Source organism: Podarcis vaucheri (assembly GCF_965113315.1).
Source record: "Podarcis vaucheri genome assembly, chromosome: 6".
Lineage (NCBI taxonomy): Eukaryota > Metazoa > Chordata > Lepidosauria > Squamata > Lacertidae > Podarcis > Podarcis vaucheri.
In genome coordinates, this window is record NC_138764.1 from 65,231,517 (window position 1) to 65,243,674 (window position 12,158).

Here is a 12,158-nt window from a genome sequence, read left to right on the forward strand (position 1 = left end):
GGAATTCTTGTTTAGTAGTTGATTTCTTTGCTTCTTATTTCCCAGCAATCACTGTAGAATTCATTTGACGGTTGTTGAATTTCTGCTGTAACAAAAATCTTGGCCCAAGCACCTTGGCCACAATCCAATGATGGACTTAAGACCAATGAAATTAGAAAGCTTAAGTGTGCCTTTCTTTCAGTTGAGTTTTGGCTTTCGTTGTAAATGAAAGGTCACAGATGGGACATAGTTGAAAGGGACACACACAAAAAATCACACTGTACTTGCCTTGTCAAATATAGTACAAGCAGTTGCAGTCTTCAAATAATTTGGTTCTCTACTAAAATCTGCTCACTAACAGGATTTATGAAGTCCAATACACTTGGGCAGTCATGAAGAAAACCATGTAAATTATTATGTTAGTTGACTCAAACTTTCCAAGCCAACCTTAGAATCATATCCCATATTTATGAACATTATCTGATATATAGCAAGCAATAACAATGGGTTGTAGGCTTGTTAATAGGTTGTGAGGGTTTGATAAAACCAAGCCCTTAGTCTGCTTTGCAGACTGGTGCTGTGTAGCTGTAAACAATAAATATTTGGGAAGGTAACTAAACACATCCTTAGCTTGAATGAATCCAAAACATTTGACTGCTGAGACTACAGTCCTTAATGCTTTACTAGAAAGTAAAGTCCATTGAACACAGTGGAACTTGCTTACAAATAAATTTATCTGAGACCAAGCAGCTGATGATTGACAAAAATCCTAAACACAGGAAGTTGCTACACACACACTCAGCATGTGTGTACCCCAGCTGAGCTGGGATGGGGTAGTTATGGTGGTGTAGCTCAGCTAAGCTGATAACAGCCAGCTGAGCCAGAGATTCACTGAATCCAAAATTGCCTATCCCTGTGATTCTGAGCTCAGAATTGCTCCCTGAGGCTCCAATATGTAATTTTCAAAATATTTTCTGGCAAACTATGCAAACTTTATCTAAGATACAGTGAAATACTTGAATTTAAGATGATTTAGTCCCACCGAGATGAATGGAACTAAATCCATCTTCTTTTACTTGATTAGATTATAGCCTGATCTGTAATTCTGAATCGTAAGTAGGTATGCTGTTTTATGTAGGAGGCTAGGAGCTATTGGAATACAAATGGGTTTATTAACCACCATTTCCATCTCTGACTCCTTTTTTAATTTTCTTTTAAAAGTCAACTTTTCCTTTCATTAACTGATTAATTTCCTTAACTGAATCTCACTCAATTTGGTACTTAATTTGATGTGACAAATTCATTGTTTTTCCTAAAATTTCTGCATGGTGAATATTCTCTTGAATATATTCCCATATAACAGGAGCTGTGTTTGAATGCCTTTTGGATAATAATTGAGGACATGCGGAGTCTCAGATTTCACCATACGAGGGCATGTTTTTGTGCACAGAAAAAGTACCTTTGGTGATACTTTTAGACCAGATCTTCCTAAGAACAGGTTTCAAACATTCTGCAATATTGAACTCTTACAAAGCCTTTTTTAGATGTTTATTTATAACTTTCATTTATTTATTTAGAACTACTGTGATCAACATTACACTGGAAGGTCCCAGGGCAGTGATGCGTTCATATTAAAATGAAATAATGGTACATTAAAGAGAACATTACATTGTCAAAATAATTCATCATAAACATCACAAAGCAGGAAAACCATCAAGCAGTAAAGGTTTATCCTCCTTTTCCTGGTACCTTAGTTGGGATTTACCCCACCTACTCATATTCTTTAAATAATACACCATCACACTCGGAATATTGGAAGTGTTTAAAAAATATCTCACATCCAAGAGCATTTCTATTCCTTAGTATCCACAATGCTCAGTCTGAAAGCTTTGTTAAATTGGTTTTACATTCTTCCACATTTCAAAAATCTGCATTTTATTCTGCCATTTTTCTCATTTGATTACAGTAACACGCTAGCAACACAGCCAAATCATGACCAGCATGTTCCATAAGATATTCAGATGTCACAGCTACAGATGGACTATTGTTTGTGGCACCTCCAGACCTTCTCCTTTTGTGTTCCTGAAAGAGGGTGTGTTAGAATGACGTATAACATGAGTACTACTTAAAAAAATACTTTTGCCTCACAACTTCTTGGACACTTAACGGATGGTCCGCAGGCCATTCTTTATCACCACGAGATCTAATTCCCCACATGGTAGCCTTTTGGTGTCTCTCCAGTGGCATTTCTGGGCAAGTTTGACTTAAACTACTATAATTCCAGGGACAGCCTGTTTCCAGGAGTGATTAGAGTGGCAGTATTTTGGGTCACAGACTGCACATTATTTTCCAGGCAGATTACTCTACCAGCCTAGAGCCTTTCTGCTGGCTCCTGCCAGCAGGGGACTAACCACCAGCATTTCCACCCATCTGCTTGGCAGGTGGAAGTGGGAGGTCTATGCCAGCAGAGTGTTGCTGGTGTTACTCTGCAGAGGGAGGGTGGTGGAGACCCATAAAACTGGGCAGAGGGACATCTTAGCTCAATCCATACCCACTCAACCCAACACAATGGAGGGTTTGGATTGCTCTGCCAGTTTGGATTGCAAGTCAAAATGATCAATGAAATGTACCAATTCTATACAAACACCTGGAGGAAAAGTGGGAAGATCCCATTTTGTGGAGCTGCAGCTTGAAATATGGAGCAGCAAGCAACCCCACTTTATTTGTAAGTGATGTTCATTGTTTTACATGTATAACTTTTAAATTTTCAAATTTCTTTCAATTAAAAATAAACATTTTACAAACTTATTGATATCCAAGGACTTCCCTTCACTTTCCATGGTTCATTTTATATATCTTCCATTCCTGCATATTTTACTATAACTATTCAAGTCAGTTTTCCATTTTTACACCATTCAAACATTAATTACACTGTTGAATCTATCTTAATGCCGCCAGCGTTTTCAGTTGTATCCAATTATTTTCCATATATTCAATAAATGTTTCCCATGCTTCTTTAAATAGGGTATATGTCCTTCTGGCTCTCTTATTCTATGCGTTAAACCTGCAAGTTCTGCATATTCTAACAACTTAAGTTGCCAATCCTCTTTGTCTGGGACCTCACTCATTTTCCATTTTTGGGCTAACAAAACACAGGCCACTGTTCCTGCATAAATAAACAAGCTTTTCTGACACCTAGGAATTCCCAATAAAAAGGACTCTGGTCTTTGGGGGAAGGTAATTTTAAATGTTTTTTTCCAACTCATTATAAAGAATTTCCCAATATTCTTTTACCTTTTTACATGTCCACCACATATTGAAAAGGTCCCCCACCCTTTCTATACAATAAATGATGTTCACATTGTTGGTTCCTCCTGCCCCTTCCCACCACTTTCCACATCTGTTTTTCGATGGTAAAGCTTCTATGAGCTGGAGCGCCCATTCTCTTAAAAGCAGCTATTAATGTCCACTTTCTATCCTGCATCAACAACCTTTCGAACAGTGCAAAAGAGGCTTAGAGGTACTTGTAATGCCACGGGTGTATGTGCATTATCAGACAATGATGGTGGAAAGTGAATTCGACCATTGTCCCACCCATTCAACACGCTACCCGACAAGCTCTCTTTCCGCCCATGAAAAATTACGCTATAATAAATTTAAGCTGCCACAGAACTCTTCGTTGCCTTTATGGCATCCAAGTAACATAACCCCACCTTTGGAAAATACTTGCTTTTTGTGCCAGTCCCACATGTAATTCCCCCCTGCTTTGGATTAGTTACTCCTTCTTTATTACAACACAGAATCTGGGGTACCTCAAGGACTAATGAATCTTATTATGGCATCAGCTTTTGTGGACTTGAGTGGCTCAGTCCAGGAAAGCATATGCTAGAACAAAAATGTCTTTCAGGTGTCCCAAGGCTGTTTGTCGGCTTCCCCTGCTGCAACTAAGAGGCGACATTATTTATTAGAGGCTTTACCTGGTGCCATTTGCTTTTGATCATCCCTCCTTCCCTATTCCTCTATTAACCCATCGTCCCCACTCAAGACCCCCGGCTAATGACTTCTCTCACTTTCTCCCCTTGCCTCCTCTGTCGGGTAATCCATCACCTCCTCCCTCTTAATTAGCACCCGCCTCCTCCCTGCCTCGCGCCTCTTATCGACCGACACGCCACTCCTTTAATTGCTGGAGGAGGAAGAAAGAAAGAGAGAGAGAGAGAGGGACCAGTAAGGGGAATCTCCGCGTGGCGCGTCGCCTGCCTGCTTTGACTGTTTGCAGGAGGTGGAAGCAGCGGCGGCGGCGGCGGCAGACAACGAGGAGGAGGCGCGCTCCTGGGCCCTGGCGCGCACTCCCGCCACCGCTCCTCCCGGGAGCGCGCACGTGGTCCCCCGGCCGCGCGCCCGATGGTCTCTGCCCTAATGCGGGAGTCTGAGCGAGAAGGCGCTGCAGAAGGATGGGAGCTGTGCGGGGAGGAGGCGGCGGCGGCGGGGGCACCGGCGGAGAGGTCTTGTAGCCCGGCGGCGGGTGCGGAGCAGCAGCGAAGAGTATCTGGGCGGCGATGAGGCAGCTGTGAGCCTGGCCTTGCCGGCAGGGAAACAGGCAGGGGACTCAGCCCGGGCGGCGGCGGCGGCGGCTGGCCAGGTAAGGCGGCCGCGCTTTCTCCACGGAGGTGGCTGCATCGGACAGCTGCGGCCCCAGGCGGGGAGATCGATGGAGGCATCTTTCGCATCCCCGGTTTAGGGCATCAGGAGGTGGCGGCTCCGGTCATGCAGCAGCTAAGCAAGCAGGGAGAGAGCCAGGAAAGGGATGCAGCTTCCACCTTTGCCCTACCAAACGTCCTGATCTCCTGTCCTGGCTCCACCAGCTCATCCCCCCCCCCCCAGCACACACCTCGCCCCACTGCAGACCCCAAAGGCTCTTCTTGGCCTCTGCTGCTGGTCTTACTGCAGACCCGTGTCTTGCCTGTCATGCATTGGCTGTGCACTTTGCCAAGCAGTTTCTGCTCCTCATGAGCCCCCTTGCCCCTCAGCAGGGCATCTGGAGTTGCTTTGGAGGGGGGGTATACTCTTGAGGCAGCTACAAGCTCCAGTATCCTGCTACTGCGGGTAAAGGAGAGAATGATGTGACCCAGCCTCTTGAAATTTGGCCTGCTTTCTATTGGGTGGGGGAGATGTTTGACATTTCTGGCTGATTTATTTATTTTTTGCTGGCAAGGAGGCCGGGAAGAGACATCCCAAAACCCTCAGACATGAGGAAGCTCTGTGTAATTCAGCTTCCTGTCATATATGAAGAATTGTTGTCTGATGCTCAGTAGGCCTTGATGCTGTGACTTTTCCAGGTAGGAAGACCCTTGGAATACAGATGCAGATGTCTCCCTTTCAGGACCAAGCTGCAGATGCATTGAATGGCCATTCTTCCTCTTTTTGTTCTGTCTTGGGTCTTTCAGTTCACTTTGATTTAAAGCAACAAAAATGGAGAACTGACTAAAATGTGTTGGATACATGACAGCTTATAGATGCTCAGTCTAGAACTCTGAACTAGCATCCCCCCTTTCCTACCTACTCAGAAGCATCAAGGCCAGTGTTTGATGCAATTTCTTTCTTTTCAATTTTGCCTATGTATCTACAGGCTCAGGTGTGGTACAGATAGCAGTGACGTGTTTATGTGTTGGTTGCTTGAGAGATCTTGCATGCACAGTTGGAAAACAAGCAAGAACCTCAAGCCCCATAATTCTGGACCTAAAGGGGCCCCTGGGGATTCATGGAAACCTACGGTATCCCTTTGCCTGTCAGATGGCTTTAAAAATGGGAGGGCAGAACATCTTTCTGGAGCATCTGGTACTCATTTCTGATAGGAATAGGATGCTAGAATACAGGGATTTGCTCTGGTGTGGCAGCTACAACAATATTTTCTGGGGTGGGGTGAGGCAAATATATGCTGTGTATTAAAAGCCATGTTCATCATGAGCTGTTAGGATCAGAGTTGTGGACATATTTTAAAAGAAGTGAGCTTTGCATAGGCAATTTGAGTCAGCCTAGTTGGTATTGATCAAGGAGGTGAAAGTGCTGAATCATTTGTACTTTTTCTTCTCCCAGCATGTTAGGCTCTTCAGTTCCATTATCGTCTTCAGGAAGTGCAAGATCTAGTTGCTGAATTATCAGCCTTCAGCATCTTCTTTCACTTTAACCAGTACTGGCATGGTGTGGGAATCCTTTGGACCCCAATAGGCAGCTCTTAACTTCATCTAAGTGTGACTTTAGATTGTTCTTTTTGATTTAGCTGCTCCTCTCAATGTCTTAATAACATTTATGACACAGGAAGTGTGCTTACAATATTAGCTGAAACGTATGCTTGGAAAATACTGCCAGTAGTTGAGAGAGGATTATTTTGATATTTATATATTTTTTTACTTTTCAAAATGAAAGGGTCTTCCCCACTGATTCAGTCACATTTGAGGTTTAGGGATAGGTGCTTCTTGTGTCTTACTGAACACTGATCAATACCCAGTGCTGCTATTCATTACAGCTATGTGTTAACATCGAACATTTTAAAGTCCCCATTGATTTTTTATGGGAGACAGTTAAACACATGTTTAACTCTCCCACTGAAATGCATTTATTTCAGTGTTTATAGCCCCAAGTATGAAATGGCACGTTCAATTAAAATATTTGTTACCTAGAAACTAAAACTAACCTTTTTAGGGTGCGACTCTGAAAATAGTACATCAATAACCCCCCAACCTTTTGGCCAACTTTATGCAGCATATGAAGATCCAGGATGAATGTATGTTTAGACCAACACACTGACTATTTTTTCCCTGGGTCTCTACCTCTTTACAGAAATTGGATTTGGGGACCTAGACAGAACCCATATGAAATAACAATATCTCGCAATCATCCTAAGTCTTCTCGTGGGTAGAATTAGCTAAGAGGTTGTGCTCACATTTTAAAAGGATGTTTGCAATGGCAAACATGAGTCTGTGAAAATAAGGCCATTGGTGATGAAACCTGTCTAGCCTGTGTAGCAGATTTATTTTTCTTTTGGAATGTGTTATATTCCTATAAATATATACTGTGTATATGTGTGTGTGTATGATTCAACTGTGTGAATTTACTCACAAGTAGTCTCATGGACTTTGGGAGATCTGCCTGCTCCATTTTGGCTGTATGAGAGTGCACCTTCCAGATGTTTTGCAGACTTGCTTATGCCTACAACTTACACCTGCAATATGCTGCTAGCAGCCAGTGATTCATTATTCTCGGAGTAAATACACCAACACTAAAAGACTTATTCTTCATCTTGGAGGTAATCCTTCCAGCTCAGACTTGGACCTTTATGTGACTATTGCAGTTATTCATCAGTCTCCAAGAATCTTTTTCAAACACCTTGTTATTTGAACTTGTAACGCGGGTAATAGTAAAAAAAGGCCCTGACAGTTGATCTTAAAGGTTGTGATGAGGACAAGCCTGTAACTGAAGTATGCAAGGGCTAACTTTCTGCTTAACTTTTGATAGACTGGGCCTTTTGCTTTGGGCTGACATGATTTTTCTCTCTCTTTCTTGGGAGAAGAACTATATCAAGATGATGCATAAGAGGAATAGAAGCTTGCTCACTTATTTGGGTACCTTTGGCTCTTTTAGGGCAAAACCAGCAAGGATTCTGCTTCCTATGTGCTCCTGGCAAGAAGAAAAAATAAAAATCTCTTGATTGAGAAGCCGGCACTTCTCTTTATTTTTTTTTCTTAACCATGTTACCCTAAAATACTTATCCATTAAGTGGACAGCTAAATTGATTGCCAGCATGATTGCTCTGTTTCCTCAGAATGTTTTGGTGCTAATCAAACTTACCGTAGCTAATCCTTTCTAAATAAATAAATACCAACTGCCGTCTCTTTATGTTCCCATGAAAATGAAGTGCACTAAAGAAAGTATGTACTGGCAATAGAAAGAAATGGCTTCTGACTCTAATAATCAACGGAGGCAAAGCACCTCCTAAAGTTTAAGAAGCCTGATTTGCCTGTTGTGTTTGGTGTTCCCTGGGACTGATAGAATGTGATAGCAGGGGCACTATGGCAGGAAATCCATTTTATTTATCTTAAGGCTTTTTCATGCTCTAGATTCTAGAATGTGGGACTCTGTCGTCCTATATTTATCTAAAGTAATTGCAGTATATAGTGCTCCATTATAGAACAGTACAGGACAGCCTCTTTTTCTTTCTTTTTAAAATACACATGGCCTGGGGAACAAGAACATTTGGCTAAGCAGAAATTCAGGTTGTTGAGCGTGCCTGAAAATTATATAGGGTAACTTTAGGGAGAAAACACAGTGCATTTTGGTAGCTGCTTCAGATTGCATATTCTGTTGTTTCAGAATGTCTCACAGCCTTTAAATATAAAGTAGGGATATATTATTCTTGCATTTTGAGCATGGCCAGGGATCCCACTTGGAGCTGCTTGACTCCAAGATAGCCTCCCCATGCATGTTTGTGTTTGTGCTGAACAGAAAGGCCCATTCTCTTTGAAAGCATCTTCAAACTCTATAGGACAATATGAAGAGAGAAGCCACAGCTCAATGGTAGAGAACATGCTTTGTGTGCAGAAGGTCCTAGGTCATAATTCTTGGCACCTCAAGTTAGAAAGGATCAGAAAGCAAGAGACAGGACATCAGAAACCCTGGAGAGCTGATGCTGGTCAGAGGAGACAGTGTTAGGTCAGCTGGACCAACAGGCAGACCTGGTATAAGATCGCCCTATGTTCTTATGAAGCAAGTCGCTCCACACATAAACAGAGGTGTCCCTACAGTCCTCAAATGTATACCACCTCATTGTTCTCACTCTACTTCCATTTAGGTAAACTGTTTAATTGGTATTAATATAAGAGGATTTGCTACAGGGACTGCCTGAGAGAGGGGTTGCTTGGATGTCTGAACTTTTGCCCTTCTCTTTTCCCTTTTAACAATACCAGGAGATCAGTTCACAATTATTATTATAATCTGAACCTAAATGACCACTGTATTTGTAGAGCAGTGTGCATGTGAATTATATCCTCCCCTGCATCAACTCAGATGGACTAGTAGACATGTGTAGTAAGAGCTTCAGCTTACCAGCTTGAGGCCTGTTATGGATGTAACTGCAGATTGTTCATTGTGATCTCCATGAGCTTTGGGTCCGTGTGGCTACTCACCCTCCCACCCCATCCTCCAACATGGGCATGAGAAAGAGATCAAAAACTTTTGTTTCCGTTTTCAGTCAATCACAGTTTTAGTGTTGCATCCAAATTCGAAACTGTGGTTGATCTTAACAGCAGTTTATTGAAATAAGCAGTTTATTGAAACAAGCCAGGGTTTATTATCTGGAAGAATCATTATGTGATTCTGCTTTCTTCAGTCTGTGTATGGCAAACTTGTCTATAACGTAAGCGTTAAATGTGTAAGTTCCTCTATAGCAGGGATGTCCAACAGGTCAATCGGGATCGACTGGTCGATCCCCGGGAGGTTCTGGTTGATCGCGGTCTCCTTTTCCTTTGTGGTGGCATAAGAGCATCTGACCCCACCTGCTCGCCCCGTCCTTCTTTTTTGCATAAACGTTGGAACGGAAGATGGAATTTTTGCTGTTAGGTAGATTGTTTTGTTAGCGAACTTTTGGTGAGCGACTTTTCCCCTTTCCCTTTACTCAATTTTGACATTTTCGTCTCAAAAATGTGACTTTCCTACCTAAAAAAGCTCAACAACTTTGACCTGAACCCCCCAAAAGGGGTAGATCACTGCCAGTTTTTTATTCTGTGAGTAGATCGCAGTTTTTTGGGAGTTGGACGTCCCTGCTGTATAGGAAGCAAGTGTGTGGAGTGTGAGGAAGCAACTTTCTGACACCCACCAGCTGAATGGTGTTATAAGTTTTTTAAGGTCTTAGATGTATAATAAATGTTCATGGATGTACCAAGCAAACACGTACATAGATATATGGACCACATGTCTGAGGCAGCACAGGAAGACAGTCCTGAAACCATTTTAACTCCCAAACTGACCAAATGTTTCTCTGCAAGGAGGGAGGAAATGAAAAAAAACCTTCCCATTGTCTCAGGAATTAAGTAATTACCATCTCAAAGGAATGGCCAGACTACCAGAAAAGGCACTCAGATAAGGCATTATCATATAACCTGGCAGACAGGAAAAACAACAGCATTCAAATTTATGTTGTAGACCGCCTTTTCTGTGATGTATGTATGATGTATGGAGGGGTGGTCTTGAGCTCCAGGGCAGGGAATTGCAAAATGGATATATAAGGCCTTGTGCGCCATTGATTGAGGTCTTTCTCCTCTCTTCTGCATGTGGGGGAAGCACCCTGTTGCAACAGTCAATAAAGAACAGGCTTACTAGCTGCTTTGCTTCTCAGTATTCTCTGGTTGGTCTCTATTATTTTCTCCTACTGATAGAGAACCTACAAAAGGACTCTATATGGGCTATTGGATATCCCATGAGGGAAAAGGATCACTTTTTTTTACTTATATCAGTGGTTACACTGACTGCATAACTTCCAACATTTCTCCAATTAAGTAGTCCATAATGATTATTTTACCATTTATACCCCACACATCTTACTGGGTTGACCCAGCCACTCAGGGCAGCTTCCAACATATATAAAAACATAATAAATCATTAAACATTTTTAAAAAGCTTCCCTGTACAGGATTGCCTTCAGATGGCTTGGGAATCGGATAACTCCATACCCCACAACATTTCTCCAATGAAAATAGGGACATCCTAAGGAAAAGTGGGACATTTCAGGATCAAATCAGAAACCAGGAAGGCTTCTCTAAATCAGGGACATTCTTGGAAAATAGGGACACTTGGAGGGTCTGTGACTGTGTGTGTTACATCACTTTTACACTTATTTCTACAGAAGAAACTTGAGGTAGGTCTAGAAAAGTTCCAGATGCCACCATTCCTACCAGGAAGGGCACCTCTTTTGTAGTAATGCTCTTCTGCTGTTAAATATGGTAGTCAGAAATTTAGAGTGTGTAGACTTTCCTAAGATTGAGATGTAGGAAAGCTGCATTTGTTAGTATTTCTGTCTGCCATGCAATAATTAAAGCCCTGCTAGAAGGTGTAGAAGGAGACTAAAAGCCCCATTGTCCTGTCAGGCAGCTATCTCTAAACTAATATTCAACGTTTGCCCCTTCATGGATCTTTAAAAACATGATAGCAGCAATTTGATATATTCACAGAGGTGCTGCCTGGTTATTCTGTGCTATATTTCATTGCTGCAGGCTGGCATCATGCAACTGACTTGATGAACTGGCTCATTCTCTGTGCCACACATTCTCATTTTCACTGACTCAGCTGTGTCCTTTGCCTGGTGAGCAGCTCATGCTCTCTCTGCAGAAGCTAATGCGTGTTTTAATATCTGTTCACCAAGGCGCGCTTCTAATTTGTTTCACTGAACTCTGTGGTTTTTAGACCTTGGCTCCTTAAGACTTCTTTTAAAGAGTCAGAACTGATTATATTTTAATTTTTTTTTCATTTAGTCGCAGGGGGGCTCATACCGTTCTGTGATTTTAACGACTAATCCATTCTCTTGTTCACAATACCTGCTGTGGTTTGTATGTGGAGTGTGTGTATATCTGTGTTTGCATATTCACAAACAGGATAACTGGGCAGATCAAATTGCATGGTCTGGGTTTTAATTAGAGAGTTTCACATCCATCCTTGCTTAACAGGTCCCCTACAGCGGATCTGTTCACTTGACAGCAGTTAGGCAGCTGCAGTGCTGAGATCATTGCCTAGTGTTCTGATGGGCATTGTCTCCTGCTCCGCCTGTCTGTCTGTCATATCCACCTGTTATCTTTTGTTTTGCACTTAGTTGGGGTTTTCTTTTAAGCTGGGCTAATCTTGATTTGTTCTGCTTCTGTGCAAAGGGGAGGCCCCCTAATACACAAACAAAGTTCTACAGTGCCAGTCCCATATCAAAAAGGCACCTAGTTGGCTGTTCTTGCTGCCAGAATTACAGGGCAAGCATGTGTGTGTCTGCTTGGAAGCAAGCCCCACTGAATACAAAGGGGTGTACTCTCAGGTATGTGTTTTTAGGATTACAGGCTTCATCAAAACAATCTGTTTATCAGAATGAAAACAAAAAACTAGCAGATCTTATCTTTGTCTTGTCCTTTGGGCATGGATGCTTAGGCCGT

The 12,158-nt window shown here is 42.3% G+C and overlaps 1 protein-coding gene across 2 annotated transcripts in view; it reads left to right on the plus strand.

Annotated features, from left to right (window-relative positions):
• The first annotated feature begins 4,414 nt into the window (after positions 1 to 4,414).
• The window catches only part of NFASC (neurofascin), a 185,333-nt gene continuing 177,589 nt past the window's right edge, over positions 4,415 to 12,158 (plus strand). For both annotated transcript variants that reach the window (XM_082228115.1, XM_082228109.1), the window contains exon 1: positions 4,415 to 4,618. The gene's annotated coding sequence lies outside the window, so the exon portion shown is untranslated. The remainder of the gene's footprint in view (positions 4,619 to 12,158) is intronic.